This window comes from Gorilla gorilla, chromosome 12, assembly GCF_029281585.2.
Source record: "Gorilla gorilla gorilla isolate KB3781 chromosome 12, NHGRI_mGorGor1-v2.1_pri, whole genome shotgun sequence".
Lineage (NCBI taxonomy): Eukaryota > Metazoa > Chordata > Mammalia > Primates > Hominidae > Gorilla > Gorilla gorilla.
Genome location: NC_073236.2, coordinates 105,943,643 through 105,959,834, shown reverse-complemented (window position 1 = coordinate 105,959,834; position 16,192 = coordinate 105,943,643). Strand labels below are relative to the sequence as shown.

The 16,192-nt window shown below is 37.8% G+C and overlaps 1 long non-coding RNA gene across 2 annotated transcripts in view; it reads left to right on the top strand.

Annotated features, from left to right (window-relative positions):
- The window catches only part of LOC129531810 (uncharacterized), a 162,048-nt gene that overhangs the window by 26,506 nt on the left and 119,350 nt on the right, over positions 1-16,192 (top strand). For both annotated transcript variants that reach the window (XR_008677233.2, XR_008677234.1), the window contains exon 2: positions 5,315-5,443. This is a non-coding gene — a long non-coding RNA (uncharacterized lncRNA). The remainder of the gene's footprint in view (positions 1-5,314; positions 5,444-16,192) is intronic.

The window sequence follows — 16,192 nt, the reverse complement described above, 5'->3', positions numbered from 1 at the left end:
AGGTTATGATGTTCAGCCTTAGCTCTCCCAGAAACCTTTGCACCCAAGCTACCAGCACACATAGGCCACACACACACACACACGCGCGCGCACACACGTTTGCTGTTTTTTCTTACTTGGGCTTTTTTTTCGGGTAGGTGGTGTTCACTTTCTCCATTGTACAAATGAGGATACCATTGGTGTCTGAGGCATTTTGTCTCTTCTGATTTTAAAATAAGATGCTTGAAGGTTCTGGAAATATTGCAGCTGAGATGAGGCTCTTTCTTTCCTTTCTGGCTTCTCAAAGCTTTGTGTGGGCTTAAAAGTGGCTCTTGAAGGAAATGGATGTTCTCTATTGGGAAAAGGCATTAACTTTAAGAGCAGAAGTCAAAGAACTGACCCTCTGTACCCTGGTTTCTGTCCTGCTTAACCTGTAGGCGTTATTAAAGACTGGGAAATATGGATTTGGGGTCCTTACTTCTATAGACAGATCATCACCTGTTTCTATAATTTTCTCAGGCCTAAAAACCATGCATGTTTCCATCTAATACTCTTTTCAGGGAACTATTTAGACCATACCCAGGTTTTGTAACTTACTATTGTCCAGGGAAATAGACTTCTGTAGGTTGATATTGCCTACTTCCTTTAGGTTATCATGTCTTCCGTTTATATCATCTTAAAGAAATGTTTCTGGGCAAATATGTCAGTAAGACTACCATCACTGAGGGAAAAAGACACCAACAGAAAAATAAAAAATAAATTTGAATCATAAAGGGTTAAGAAATTTGCCAGTGTTACTGGAGTCTAGGGAATCACCTGGAAGCAGAAATCTTAGGGATCTTGTTTCATTACTGGCTCAAAGTGGGGCCTAGGACAAGTTGCTTCTCCCCTTTTGGACCCGTATTCTGAGAATACAGTAATTTTTGTCCCTAGGGAAGCACCCAATATCCAATGCTGTTTTTATTTGTGTTTGATTTTTTCAAAAAGAGCTTTGAATTTATTGACAGAGAATTCACATCATACAACTCATCCATTTAAAGTGTACAATTGTATGTTTTCTTAGCATATTTGCAGGGTTGCACAACCATCATCATAATCTAGTTTTAGCACATTTTCATCCCCCTTCAAGGAAACCCTGTACCCATTATCAATCAATCCCCATTTCTCTCCTGTGTCCTTCCCTCAGCCCTAAACAACCCCTAACCTAGTGTCTGTCTCTGTAAATTAGTTTATTCTGGACATGTACCCTAAATAGAATCATACAATATGTGGCCTTTTGTGACTGGATTCCTTCACTTTTCATAATGTTTTCAAGAGTCAAACACGTAGTGAGTGTCAGTACTTCATTCCTTTTTATGGCTGATTAATACTTTACTGGATGGATATACCACATTTTCTTTATCCACTTATCAGTTGACCAGCATTTGGGTTCTTTTTATTTTTTGGCTATTTCTATTGAGATACAAATCCTTTATCACTTATATGATTCGCAAATATTTTCTTGTGTTTCGTGGGTCATCTTTTAGCTTTCTTGATGATCTCATTTGCAACACAAAAGTTTTTAATTTTCATGTAGTCCAATGTCCAATATATATATATTTTTTGAGATGAGGTCTCACTCTGTCACCAGACTGGAGTGCAGTGGTGCAATCTTGGCTCACTGCAATTTTCACGTGTGGTGTTCAAGTGATTCCCCTGCCTCAGCCTCCCGAGTAGCTGGGACTATAAACATGTGCCACCAGGCCCGGCTAATTTTTAGTTTTTTTTTTTTTTTTTTTTTTTTTTGAGATGGAGACTCACTCTGTCACCCAGGCTGGAGAGAAGTGGCGTGATCTCGGCTCACTGCAAGCTCCGCCCCCCGGGTTCACGCCATTCTCCTGCCTCAGCCTCCCGAGTAGCTGGGACTACAGGCGCCCGCCACCACGCCCAGCTAATTTTTTGTGTGTTTAGTAGAGACGGGGTTTCACTGTAGCCAGGATGGTCTTGATTTCCTGACCTCTTGATCCGCCCACCTCGGCCTCCCAAAGTGCTGGGATTACAGGTGTAAGCCACCACGCCTGGCCAATTTTTTGGATTTTTAGTAGAGACGGGGTTTCACCATGTTGGCGAGGATGGTCTCCTGACCTCATGATCCGCCCAGCTCGGCCTCCCAAAGTGCTGGGATTATAAGCATGAGCCACCACGCCCAGCCTAAGTGTTTTCTTTTGTCACCTATCTTTTGGTGCCAGATCCAGGAAACCATTGTGTAACCCAAGGTTACAAAGACTTATTCCTTATGTTTTCTTATGAGAGTTTTATAGTTTTAGCTCTATGATTGTTTATCTCTTTTCATTGTAGAGTTCATCCAAACACTGAATACTTTAAAAAAAAAATGGTCAAAATGATCCAACTCCTGGTAGCTTCAAATAATGGAAAAGCTGGCAAGAATTGAGGCTTGTGTTGAATATTTCATTTCAGGCAGTTGTATCACGATTCCATGCTCCCATCCATATTTCCTTTGCTATAATAAGTTTTAACTTTAATTTGTTCTGCCCACATTGCTGGGCAATTTAAGAAATAGTTTCCTTAGTAAAGTCTGAAACTGATAGCTATTATATTTTTCTGTGAAATGTTTTGCTCTTTATGTGTTGCCTATACTGCGGTCTATCCTCTAAAATCACTTTTAGTTTTTCCTTTTCACGTGCTTTTTTTTCAATCTCTTTTTAATTTCTCACTTTTATTATTATGTCCTGGGAGATTTTTAAAAACCCTTCATTTTTTGACAAGGCTTTTTTTTTAAGATAATAATGTTTTGCCTAATTATCTTGCAGTATCTACAGCCCTTAATATGTGGTGAGAATTTAATACACATTAAACAGCAAAAGATTTATGCTTGACCTTTTCAGATGGATATCAGTTGTATTAGATTTCCTAATTAGCCATTGGTCTAACCTCACTGGTGCTTCAGAATTTAGATGGTGGCCCCTCAACATGTAAAGCTCTAGTGTTAATCTCAGTAAGAGAATAACAAGAATGTAAACTTGTGAAGACTTTTAGTGATGGTAGTGGCCAGGCTTCATAGCATTAGCCATCACTTGCAAAACCTTGACCTCCATGTTTCTTACTAGATATGGTCACACACTATTACGGGAGCCCTTGGCTTCTCCCCTTCACCTCTAGGGAAGCAATTATTTCTATTCTACTTAGAAAAACTGTATCCTATATAGTGGTTGTCTTCCTGCTCCCCAGGAAATAATCTGCTGGAATTCAAAATACAATTACCACGCTTGACCACTTTCCTATATCCTGGAGCTGACCATTATTAATGGCATCCAATTATTCATAGCAATCAAGCAGCTGACCTTGCTAAACAGATCACAGCAGTGGGCATCTGACAGTCAGTCTGCTGGCTGGGCATAATAGAAGGAGACAATGTCATATCCTGGTCCATCTTTGGTGAAAACAACATGTCACTTGCAGACTTACTGGAATGCTATAATGACTTGATTGCTAGATTTAGCCTGTCATTATTTTAAAAGCGTGTGTTTATATATGCTGGCAGGAGCAGGAAAAAGAAGTTGGTTTAGGTAAGCTTCGTGTCTGAGAATGTCTTTGGCTTGCTCTGTATCACTGCAAATTAACAGAGTGACCTTTGATTAATCATTTAGGTTTCCAAGCTTGAATTTTTTCTCAATTCTAAAATGAGGGCATTTTGCCTACTTTCAAGGGTGGACATGAGAGTTAAATGATATAATCATGATGAAACAATCAGGTAAGCAGCAGTTGCTCCATCACTGTCAGTTTCCTGTCCATTGAGTCAATCTGCGCCTTGGCTCCAACAGAGATAAAAGGAATAACATACAGGCTTTTTTATTCCTCCCTAAGGTGCAGGATAGGTTTCGACTCCCACATGAATGCTGCTTTTTCATTTTTCTTTTTCCACAAGCCCACAAGTCAAAGGTTTTTCTTTATTGTGCTGTGGCATTAGAGTGCGATATTTGTTTGCAGTGAAGGATCTTAAGCTTAAAAACTGACATAAATTTCCAGGTGGTTGGCTTTTGACCCTTCCATTTCCTTGACTCTATTTTCCCTTTGAGTTGGCATGATCTATAACAGCTCTGCTCCAACTGCAGAAAGGAGCAAATTGTTTACCTTTGAAAGTACATTAATTCTCTCATGCCACCAGGAGGGGGGTTTTCACAAGGAACCAACTTTATTTGAATTTTAAGCCAAGCAGTTTGAAGGGGGATGGAAAAATGCACACAGTTAATATTCACTAGAGTGTCACTGACAGGTCTAATTCAAAGTGACCACATAAAAACTCCTTTATTAGTCCTTTCTCCTTGTTACTATGAGTTATGCTCTAGTGTCATTTGCATCCCATTTAAAAATCCATACTTTTATAAGTTTGCTAGATTGAAATGAAGATGAAATATTCTCTTTAGAATTTCTTATCTACATTGCTTACCAGTGGTGAATATGCAATGCATTTAACTTGCCATGAACCTTATGAAGCATCAAGCAGAACTTACTAAGAGAAATGGGAACTTAATTTTAAAGAAGGTGGCTGAGAGTGTCTGATTAGCCCTGAGGGCAATTGGGAATTTCCTGCTGACCTGTGAAATAGCCTGTATTTCTGCACTCCTGGTGGGCCATATGGCTATACAAATAGGTGAAGGAGGGCGCACAGAGGGACCTTGTGGTGGCTTAGGGCTCTGGTATATTCAGCCTGTAGGCTGGGCAATTTAGAAAGTGGCCCTGTCTGCTTTGTTGGTAGTAAAATGCCATAGCGGCTAAAGGAATAGACTTAAATCCTGACAGATCGAGGTTTTTTTAAATTTTTTTTTTGAGATGGAGTCTCGCTCTGTCGCCCAGGCTGGAGTGCAGTGGCGCAATCTTGGCTCACTGAAAGCTCTGCCTCCCCATTTCATGCCATTCTCCTGCCTCAGCCTCCCAAGTAGATGGGACTACAGGCGCCCACCACCACGCCCAGCTAATTTTTTGTATTTTTAGTAGAGACGGGGTTTCACTGTGTTAGCCAGGATGTTCTCGATATCCTGACCTCGTGATCCGCCTGTCTTGGCCTCCCAAAGCGCTGGGATTACAGGCGTGAGCCACTGCACCCGGCTGACAGACAGAGTTTTAAATGTTAGGTTTTCACTTTTATCACTACGGTTTTCTTATGTGAGAAATAACAGTAACTGTCAAGGCTCTTGAAGACTTGGATGAGATGATACATGCGCTAGTATTCTCTTGCTACATGCAGTATATTGAATAGTGCCCCCTAAAAGATATGTCCAGGTATAAATTCCCAGAACCGTGAATATGATCTCATTTGCAAAAATGGTCTTTGCAGGTATAATGAAGAATCTTGAGGTCATCCTGGATTACCAAAGTGGGCCCTAAATCCAGTGGCAGAAGACACAGACACAGAGAGGAGACCAGGTGAAGACAAAAGAAGAGGCTGGAGTGATTCAACCATCAGGTAAGGAAAACCAACAACTATCAGGAGCCGGAAGAGGCAAGAAACGGAATCTCTTCTAGAGGATCTGGAGGAGTGTGGTTCTGTGAACACCTTGATTTCAGACTTCTGACCTGCAATTCTGTGCAATAAAATGCTGATGCTTAAAATCACTTTTGGCCGGGTGCGGTAGCTCACGCCTGTAATCCCAGCACTCTGGGAGGCCAAGGTGGGCAGATGACGAGGTCAAGAGATCGAGACCATCCTGGCCAACATGGTGAGACCCCGTCTCTACTAAAAATACAAAAATTAGCTGGGCATGGTGGCCCGCGCCTGTAATCCCAGCTACTCGGGAGGCTGAGGCAGGAGAAACTCTTGAACCCGGGAGGCAGAGATTGCAGTGAGCCGAGATCGTGCCATTGCACTCCAGCCTGGCGACAGAGCAAGACGCCGTCTCAAAAAAAAAAAAAAAATTGGGATTCAAATGACACTTGAACATCTCTCATAGTGACAAGGAAATAGGACTAATAAAGGACTTTTTATGTGGTCACTTTGAGTCAGATGTGTCAATGACAGACTAGTAAATATAAACTGTGTGTGTTTCCCCATCCTCCCTCAAATTGCTTGGCTTAAAATTCAAATGTTAGTTCCTTGTGAAACTCTCCTTCCTACTGGCATGAGAGAATTAATGTATTTCTGAAAGTAAACAATTTGCTTCTTTCTGCAGACACAGACAAATAGAAAACAAATCTTCACTGCAGGATTAAATGCTATGACGAAATCTAGTTGGGTTTGGGACAAAGAACAGAAGGATTACTTAAATGGTAGAATCAGTGTGGTGGGCTCCTGGCAAAGATGGGAACAGGGACAGAAGTAGAGACATTGGTTTTAAGCAAATGACTAAGCATGGATAACAGGCAGAAGTCTTAGGGAAAAATAAGTATTTTTGTAGAGGACTTCTGTTATTAAAGCAAAGTGTTGACTTCAAAATTTGACATTGCCATCAGGCATGAGAAGCAGAAGACTTTTGCTGGGTCGAATATTGTTGTTCTGTGTACGGCACAGCAAGGGAACTTCCTGGATGTTCTAGGGAAGGGATGGGCAATCTTTGACCCTAAAGAGCCAGGTGGTAAAGAGCTTATGGGCTATATGGTCTCTTACAACTTGCTGACTTTACATTATAGCATGAAAGCATTGATAGACAATATGTAAACAAACGAGTCTGAGACAGTTCCAAACTTTATTTATTGGACACTGAAATCTGGGTTTCATATAGTTTCCACATGTCTTGATACATATTTTTTGTCAACCATTTAAAAATGTAATAACCATTCTTAGCTTGAAAGTTGTACCAGAACAGGCAGTGAGCTATATGTGGCCCTTTCACTGTTTGCCAAGCCCTGTTATATAGAGTGCAGCTTCTGTTCCTACAAGGAAAGGAGCAAGCTTTTATGTCTAGATATTCTTCTGCAAGCAGCAACAAGCAGGCAGAGTGGAGAGTTATATGGGGAAGAGAAGTTTCCTTGGGGGAAGCCGTGTGATCTCTGCAGAATTCTCAGCTCCCGCTGGCCCAATAATCATGGGCCTGAGCTTGACTAAAAAATATTATTTTTTGCTTCATGAATCAACATTTAATGATAATGTTTCTACTTGATGTTTCAGTGACAAAAGTGCAAATTGTGCGTGAAATCGATGTACATTATTCCATAATGAAGTAATCTGAATAGAAAAACACATTAGGTATTTATGTTGACAACAAGCCATTTAAAACTATTAGGACATTTTGAAAAGGAGAACCATATCCCTGAAAACATGAATGACTGGAAATTGGAGCTATTTAGTTGTGACCAGGGAGATGGATCATTCTGTTCCAGCACTGCCCAGTTGCCTTTATGGTCATAGATTTTAAAATGATGAAAGACAGTTTGTATCTCTTGTTCTGTGACATCATTTTCTCAATGATAATAAATAGTGCATTCCTCTATAACTTCATTTACAACCTTCACCACACTTTGGGGCTCTGGAAATATGCTGATAAACAAATGGTTATGAATTTGAATGTGAATTTGTCAAATACTCTGTGGATTTAAGTTTCTTATTATTCAGACCTTGTGGGTACTCCACAAATTATTAAGCTTAAGTTATGCCATGTCAATTCTGAAGTATCTGCCTTCCACCTTCTTTTAAAACTTTGCATTTTATACTCACCGATTCCATATCAGTTTCCACAAAAGTACATCCTCTTGTCAATAAGCTTTTTTAGGTTTAACATTAAATGTCAGTGTAAGTGGCGCTACTCTGTACAGATAATAGATTTTTAGAGCTTAAGGTGGCCTCAGAGATGACCTAACCCAACTTCCTGATTTTACACCTGAAGGAAATGACAGCGAAGTGACCTTGTAATTCATTAGTTTCACCATTGGCCATAGGTGGTTTCTATTTCACCTTATACTGAAACTTGGTCCTCCACTATACAGTCTGAAATACTTGGTCAGCGGTTTGTAAGAGAGACAAATTATTCTCAGCGTCTTTTCTATAGCCTCTATTTTTCTCATAAATATATCTGAAAGATCAGGAAATCACAAGCGGGTTGGATTAGGAACTTTCTTTTCACTTAGCCCATGGCTTTGGATCTTGATGCTAGAAACTATTCCATTAATATTGTTACTTTTTAAAAAAAATTAAAATTTGATTTTTAGATTTGGAGGTACATGTATGTGTTTATTCCATAGGTATATTGCATACTGGTGGGGATTGGGATGTTACCTTTACTAAGAGAGTAAATTGGGCCTGGCGCAGTGGCTCACGCCCGTAATCCCAACACTTTGGGAGGCCAAGGTGGGAGGATCATGAGGTCAGGAGATGGAGACCATCCTGGCTAACACGGTGAAACCCCATCTCTACTAAAAATACAAAAATTAGCCTGGCGTGGTGGCAGGTGCCTGTAGTCGCAGCTACTCGGGATGCTGAGGTAGGAAAATGGTGTGAACCTGGGAGGCGGAGCTTGCGGTGAGCTGAGATCGTGCCACTGCACTCCAGCCTGGGTGACAGAGCGAGACTCTGTCTCAAACAAACAAACAAACAAATAATCAAACAAAAAGACTAGTGATGGGGTAGAGGTCAATGGGTACAGGAAGCAACAGTTAGTATAAAGGCATCTAGTTGGGGCAACTGTGTCACAGAGAGAATGGTCAGTTAGTATAAAGGCATCTAGTTGGGGCAACTGTGTCACAGAGAGAATGGTCAATATTTGTCTTTGGGCAGGCAGCAAAACTGTGCGAAACTGCAGAACTAATCCCTGGATTTGGGGCAGGATCCAACTTTTGGGAAGAACTCTGGCAAGACATATCCACATCCTCAGCTGGGGTTTAGAGGGCTAGGAATGAGAATTTTCTAGAACTCATTCTAGGGGAGAGGAACCTAGAGAGAAGCCCAGAAACCTTGTAATGGAAAAAAGGCAATGAGAAAGGGGAGGAAAAGAAGCTGAGTAATTAAACATTTAAGCTCATATTTCCTCTGTTTGGCCTTAGGGAGTGAGTTCTCAATGAAGTCACTCAAACAGATATGCAGAGGTAGCAAAGGCAGGGTTGAGGGCAGTGGCCTGGTCTGCCCCTGTCACTCCAATGTAGATTATCCTTAATCATTGTGTATGAGCCCTGTCTGTTTTTTACATGGTCTGTTGAGTCTAGCAATGCTTACTTTCTCTGCAGAGATTTTCAATTTGGAAAGTTTTGTGATTCTGTGAAAACCAATTCTTCATGAAATCTGGAGACAACATTTTTTAACTGCTTTTATTGCAGAGGAAAGAATAGACAATAGCATTCCATATCATAAATTCCTATTACTAATATGGTAGAGCTATAGAAAATGAAATGGCCTTTTATGTATTTAAGTTTGCACTCATAGGGTTATCAGAGTATCAGCCAGTGGGTTTTGCTTCAGCAATTCTTGTGTCGGCATTTGATTATTAGCACTATTGCTATGTATAAATACCTAAATCATAAAAAGTATTTAAAAAATGTAACGTTTCCTTAAAACTCATTGAAAAACCCAGTCTCGGAGGTGGAAGTGATCTGGTCCTTTCTTGACTCACCTTTGCTCCCAGTAGATGAGCCTGCTTACCAGAGTGCTTTCTTTTGCTTGGTCTCAGTTCTGCTTTTGGGCAGTTCCACAAGATCATGAGCAGGATCTTGGGTAAGCTTCATGCCCATCTTGCTGCTCTTTTTCCTGTTAACCAGGATGTCCATATGTGGATCTGGGTGAAGCTTCACATGCCTAACAATGGCATATCCTTATCGGTGCAATGATTATATTTACATCCCCAAGGTGGGAACTCAATAATTCCATTCTATAGGATCTCAGCTGATCTAATTTCTGGGAGTGCTGCTTGCTGAGATGTAGTTACTTTGGGTGGGTTTTTGAACCCTGACTCATGTATAACTCTGGGCCTTTCTGAGCTGTCATCCGAGGTTCCTTCCTGAATACCTGAAACCTACATTCTATGTTTTGATCTCTAGTTCTATGCAAATTATGGGTGTGGAGCTTGATCTGCACAACTTATTTTCTTCACCTGTTTTCTACTTCTTTGCATTCTGTCGTGATCATTAAACTTCTCTTACTTGTTATACGAGTAAGAAGCCTCTTCTAGGATCTGATTCAGTCTTAGCGTACTTACTGCTCCCAAATCATTTCCTAGCCTCTATACAGATGCCAGTGTCTTGATTCCTTCACCCCTCCTGGCTTTTCTCTGGTTCTCTGGGTCCCTTAACAATCTCATCTCAATTATCTTGCTAACCAATACCTTTTCAATACCTCTTGAACATCTAAAACTATCCTCATTCTTTCCTATCTCAATCCAAGACTAAATGTCAATGCCAGAAGCCTTCTACATTCAAATAAAAACAAGAACCAAACCAAACCAAACCATACATACTTAAGAAACATTTAGAAGCACCCTACCATCATTGGATTAGTGAAAAAACAGGGTCGTATACGTAGATAGCCTTATATGCATTTATGTCACAGCCTGACCAGGTTTATTTTGATAGATTGCTGTCTACCTTAAACGGAAATACTTTCTGCAGAGCTCCATGTACAACATGAAAAACTACCTTGAGTTGTATTCATAAATAATATTTGAAGTAGAAAACAGTTTGCCTTACCAGAACCCTTCTTTACTTTGAAATGACTGATAAAATTTCCTTAAAATATTTCAATGATATGAAAAATATGTTAGGACATTTTATTATTTATTGCTTTTGATATAACATGAACACAATGCCTGCAACTGGTTTTCAGAGAATTTGAGTTTTGATCATTTATCTTTTGATTTATTGGTTGGAAACATTTCCCTCACTGAGAGGCTTCTTTCATAAATTGTGGGATATCACACAGTTTGTAAAATAACCTGTAAAAGGAAAAGAAAGTAATAATTTTAAAAATCCATTTGATAATTTTAGCTGGATTTCGTCTTCTGATGTAAGCTTTCTTAAGCCTATTGAGAGAGGCTTCTTTCAAAACTATTTTCTTTTTAATAAGAAGGAAAATTAACATAAACTTTATTTTTTAAATACATTTTTAATTTAAGGCCCAGCATATGGACTGTCTTGGTTAATATGCCATCTGTGTTTTAAAAGAATGGTATGCTACTGTTGGGGTATTCTTTGAATGTCAAATTATAGTTTTGTCAAATTATATTTATTTGTACTCCATAAAATCTGTAGTTTTTAATTTATTTTTAAGTTCTATTTTTAGGTGCGCTCACATTTAGGGTTTTTATGCCTTCTTGATGAACTCCTTTATCATTATGATTCTTTTATCTTTATCCTTGGTAATATATCTTCATTTAAAATCTACTTTATCTAGTATTAATGTAACCACACCAGCTTTATGATTAATATTTGCCTGGCACATATATTTCCACAAACTTATTTTCAACATGTCTATATATGTCTTTATATTTGTAGCCTGCCTGCCTTCTTCCCTTCTTTCTCACCTCCCCTTCCCTCCCCTCCCCTCCCTCCCTGCCTCCCTCAGTTCTGCTTTTGGGCAATTCCACAAGATCATGAGCAGGATCTTGGGTCAGCTTCATGCCCATCTTGCTGCTCTTTTGCCTGTTAACAAGGATGCCCTATGTGTATCTGGGTGAAGTTTGCATTTACAACCTTCACCACACTTTGGGGCTCTGGAAATATGCTGGAAATATCCCTCCCTCCCTCCCTCCCTCCCTTTCTTCCTTCCTTCCTTCCTTCTGACAGTATATAGTTGGGTCTTATATTTTATACAGTCTGACATGTCTACCTTTTAATTGGAATGTTTGGACTATTTATATTTTAGGAAAACATTTATTTAAGATTGGAGGATTGTAGTTACTTCTTCCTCAAATGTTTGATGATATTTACCAGTGAATTTCAGTTTCATTGATTTTTCTCTTTTGTTTGTCCACTTTATATTTCATTGATTTCCACATTTAGTTTTTTATTTTCTGCTTTCTACTTACTTTGGGCTTATTTTGCTCTTATTTTACTAGCTTCTTTTTTTAAATTTTATTATTATTATACTTTAAGTTTTTGGGTACATGTGCACAACATGCAGGTTTGTTACATATGTATACGTGTGCCATTTTGGTGTGCTGCACCCATTAACTCGTCATTTAGCATTAGCTATATCTCCTAATGCTATCCCTCCCCCCTCCCCCCACCCCATTATTTTACTAGTTTCTTAAAATGAACCTGGATTATTAATTTTAACTTTGCTTTTTCTCTAATGTAAGCATCTCAAGATATATATTTTCCTTTAAGGATTGCTTTAGTTGTAACACACAAAGTTTATTTTAAAAATTAATTTATATTTTATGGTATTTTTCTTTATATTAAAATTAACATAATTGTACATATTTATAGGGTACATAGTGGTGTTTTGATATATATATATAATGTATAGCAATCAGATCAGGGTAATTGGCATATTCATTATCTCGATCATTTATGATTTCTTCATGTTGGGAACATGCAATATCTTCCTTCTAGCTATTTGAATTTATGAATTATTAACTTTGGTCGTCCTACAGTGCTATAGAACACTATAACTTATTCTTTCTATCTAGCTGTAATTTTGTATCCTCTAACAAATCTCTCCCTATAACCCCCTTACCTCTACTCTTCCCAGCCTCTGGTATCTTCTGTTCTACTTTTCACTTCTATGACATGAACATTTTTTAGCTTTCACATATGAGTGAGAATATGCGGTGTTTAACCTTCTGTTCCTGGCTCATTTCACTGAACATAATGTCCTCCAGTTTCAACCATGTTCCGTGAATGACAGGATTTATTTTTTTTTAATGTCCAAATAGTATTCCATTGTGTGTATATACCACATTTAAAAAACTCATTCATCTGTTGTTAGACACCTAAGTTGATTTCACATATTGGCTGTTGTGAACAGTGCTGCAACAAACATGGGAATGCAGATGTGTCATCTAGATACTGATTTTCCTATTCTTTGGATAAATGGCCAGCAGTGGTACTGCTGGATCTTATGGAAGTTCTATTGGCAGTATTTTGATGAGCCTCTGTACTGTTCTCCATTGTAACCATACTACTTTACATTCCTACCGAGAGTGTATGAGTTCCCTTTTCAGCATTTGTTATTTTTTGTCTTTTTGATAATAGCCATCCTAACTGGGGTGAGATGATACCTCATTGTGGTTTTGATTTGCATTTCCCTGGTGATTAATGATATTGAGCATTTTTTTTCATATATTTGTTGGCTATTTTTATGTCTTTTTTTTTGGAGAAATGTCTATTCATATTATTTACCCGTTTAAAAATCAGATTGTTTTTTGCTGTTGAGATGTTTGAATTTCTTATATATTCTGGATATTAATCACCTATTTGATGGAGAGTTTGCAAATATTTTCTCCCATTCTGTAGGTTGCCTCTTCACTCTGATTGTTTCTTTTGTTGTGCAAAAGCTTTTTAGTTTGATATAATCTCATTTGTTTGTTGTTGCTTTTGTTGCCTGTGACTTTGTGGTCTTCTTTATAAAATCTTTTCTCAGACCAATGTCCTGAAGCATTTCCCCTATGTTTTCTTCTGGTAGTTTATAGTATGGGGTCTTAAGTTCAGGTCTTTGATCCATTTTGAGTTGATTTTTCTATAGGGGAAGAGGTGGGGAGTCTAGTTTCATTCTTTTGCATGTATATATTTAGTTTTTTCAGAACCATTTATTGAAGAGACTGTCCTTTCCCCATTGTGTGTTCTTGATTCTTTTGGCAAAAATCAGTTGGCTATAGTTATAGGGACTAATTTCTGGCCACCCACGAAGTTTAATTTGTTGTATTTCCATTATTCAGGTAAAAATATTTCTATTTGCTTTGGTAATGTTTTCCTTTTACTCATGTTTTACTTAGAATTATGTTGTTTAATTTTCAAATATTTGGGGATATTCCAGATATAATTTTGTTACTGATTTCTAATATAATTCTATTTTAGTTAGAAAATGTATTCTGTATGTTTTCAATCATTTGAAATTAAGGTATGTTTTCTGACCCAACATATGGTCTATCTTGTGCACATCAAAAGAATGCAATTGCTTTGAGTAGTGGTCTATATAATTTCAATTAATTTCATTTAGTATTTTAAAATTGTTTAACAGTGCATTTCACATCATCAAGATCCTTTGATTTTTTAAAACATTGTGATATGCTCCTCTTTGTTTTTACTATTATTCCTTTTCTTGAAGCACTTTTTGTCTAATTTTTAAATATAATCAGTCTGTTTATAAAAAGATGTCCATCTGCAAGTTAGAAAGAGAGCCCTCCCTAGAGACTGAGTTGGCCAGCACATTTTTCTTGGACTTTCCAGACTCCAGAATTGTGAGAAATAAATGTCTGTTATCTTAGTTACCCAGTGTATGGTATCTGTAATAGCAGCCTTAAGTGACTAAGACGTACCTCTTTGTGTACGATGTAAGACTCTTTGATATGGTGTGCCTGTGTCTCCACCCAAATCTCTTCTGGAACCGTAGTTCCCATAATCCCACTGTGTTGTGAGAGCGACCCAGTGGGAGGTAACTGAGTCATGGGTGGTTACTTCCATGCTGTTCTTGTGATAGTGAGTGAGTTCTCATGAGACCTGATAGTTTTATAAGTGGTATCCCTCTACCCCCGGCCTCTGCATTTCTCCTTGCTGCCACCATGTGAAGAAGGACATGCTTGCTTCCCCTTCTGCCATGATTGTGAGTTTCCTGAGGCCTCACCAGCCATGCTGAACTGTGAGTCAATTAAGCCTCTTTCCTTTATGAATTACACAGTCTCGGGTATGTCTTTATTAGCAGCATGAGAACAGACTAATACACCCTTACACTGCAGTGATTCCATTTACTTCTTTCCTATAATTGCTCCTGTAGTTGTCACATATTTACTTCTACGTATGTTTAAAACCCACAATTCACTGCCATTATTTTTGTTTTAAACAGTCTTTCAAACAAATTTTAAAAATGAGAAAAGATTTTTAAAATGTTTTCTCATATATTCACCATTTTCAGTGCTCTTTATTCTACCCACTTTTTTTTTTTTTAATACCAGTTAATAAGTATTTTAGGCTTTGCGGGCAGTACAATCTGTGTCATAATGACTCATCTATGCTCATGTGAGTAAAATAAGCCATAGATAATTTATAAACAATTGAGCATGGCTGAGTTCCAATAAAACTTTATTTGTAGATACCAAACTTTAAATTTCATATATTTTCACTAAACTTTGAAATTTACATAATTTTCAAAATATTATTCTTTTGATTTTTCTAATTATTTCAATATGTTAAAACTATCTTACCTTATGGACCACATAAAAGATGGCTGGATTTGGCTTATAGTTTATAATTTGCTAACTTCTGCTATAGATCCATGTTTATTTCTGGTACTATTAAGCCTCAACTTAAAGGCTTAATAGTAATATTCTGTAATATTCTTTAGTAATCTGTAATATTCTTTAGTGCAGATTTACTAATGACAGTTTTTTGGTTGTTATTTGTCTGAAAATCAACTTATTTCTTCCTCAGTTTTGAACAATATTTTCATGGGCTATAGGATTCTAGGTTGACAGATTTTTGTTTGTCAGCACTTAAAAGATGTTGTTCTGTTGTTTCCTGGTTAGTCATATCTCTATGCTCTGTTTCCTCTGCCACAAAGTGAAGTCTTTGGTTTCCACAGCTGCATCTTGGAAAGGTAGAATACTTTTTGCAAATGCAAAAATCACCTCATATGTTTCTCTTCTCCTATGAGCAGCCTACATTGCCTATTTTCTAGTATCTAAAAACAGTTACTTTACATAGTTTGTTTAGTTATCTATTTATTTTTACCATGAGAATACATCCTATACCTGTGATTTTTGTCATGGACAGATCCAGAAATCTTTTGTATGTGTTTAAAATAGAAGTGGTGATTAGCTTACATTGTATTCATACAAAATCATATTTGAATCCCAAGAAATGTTTAATATTTAAATTTCACTTTGTCTTTTCAAAACCTTTAAAAATGTAAGTCCTAGACCATTGGATTATGAGGCTGTAGCAAAGGGTTACCTTAGGCCATGAAACTTGAGTGTTATAACATCAACCAATCAACATTTATTGAGCATCACCTATGTACCAGATGCTGGTGGATCTCAGAATTGTTGCTCTTGCAAGTTCAATATTATATAATAAATCTTGATATTCTAATACCACTTTTTGAAGAAAAGTTGAATAATGTCACAAAAACAAACAAGATTCC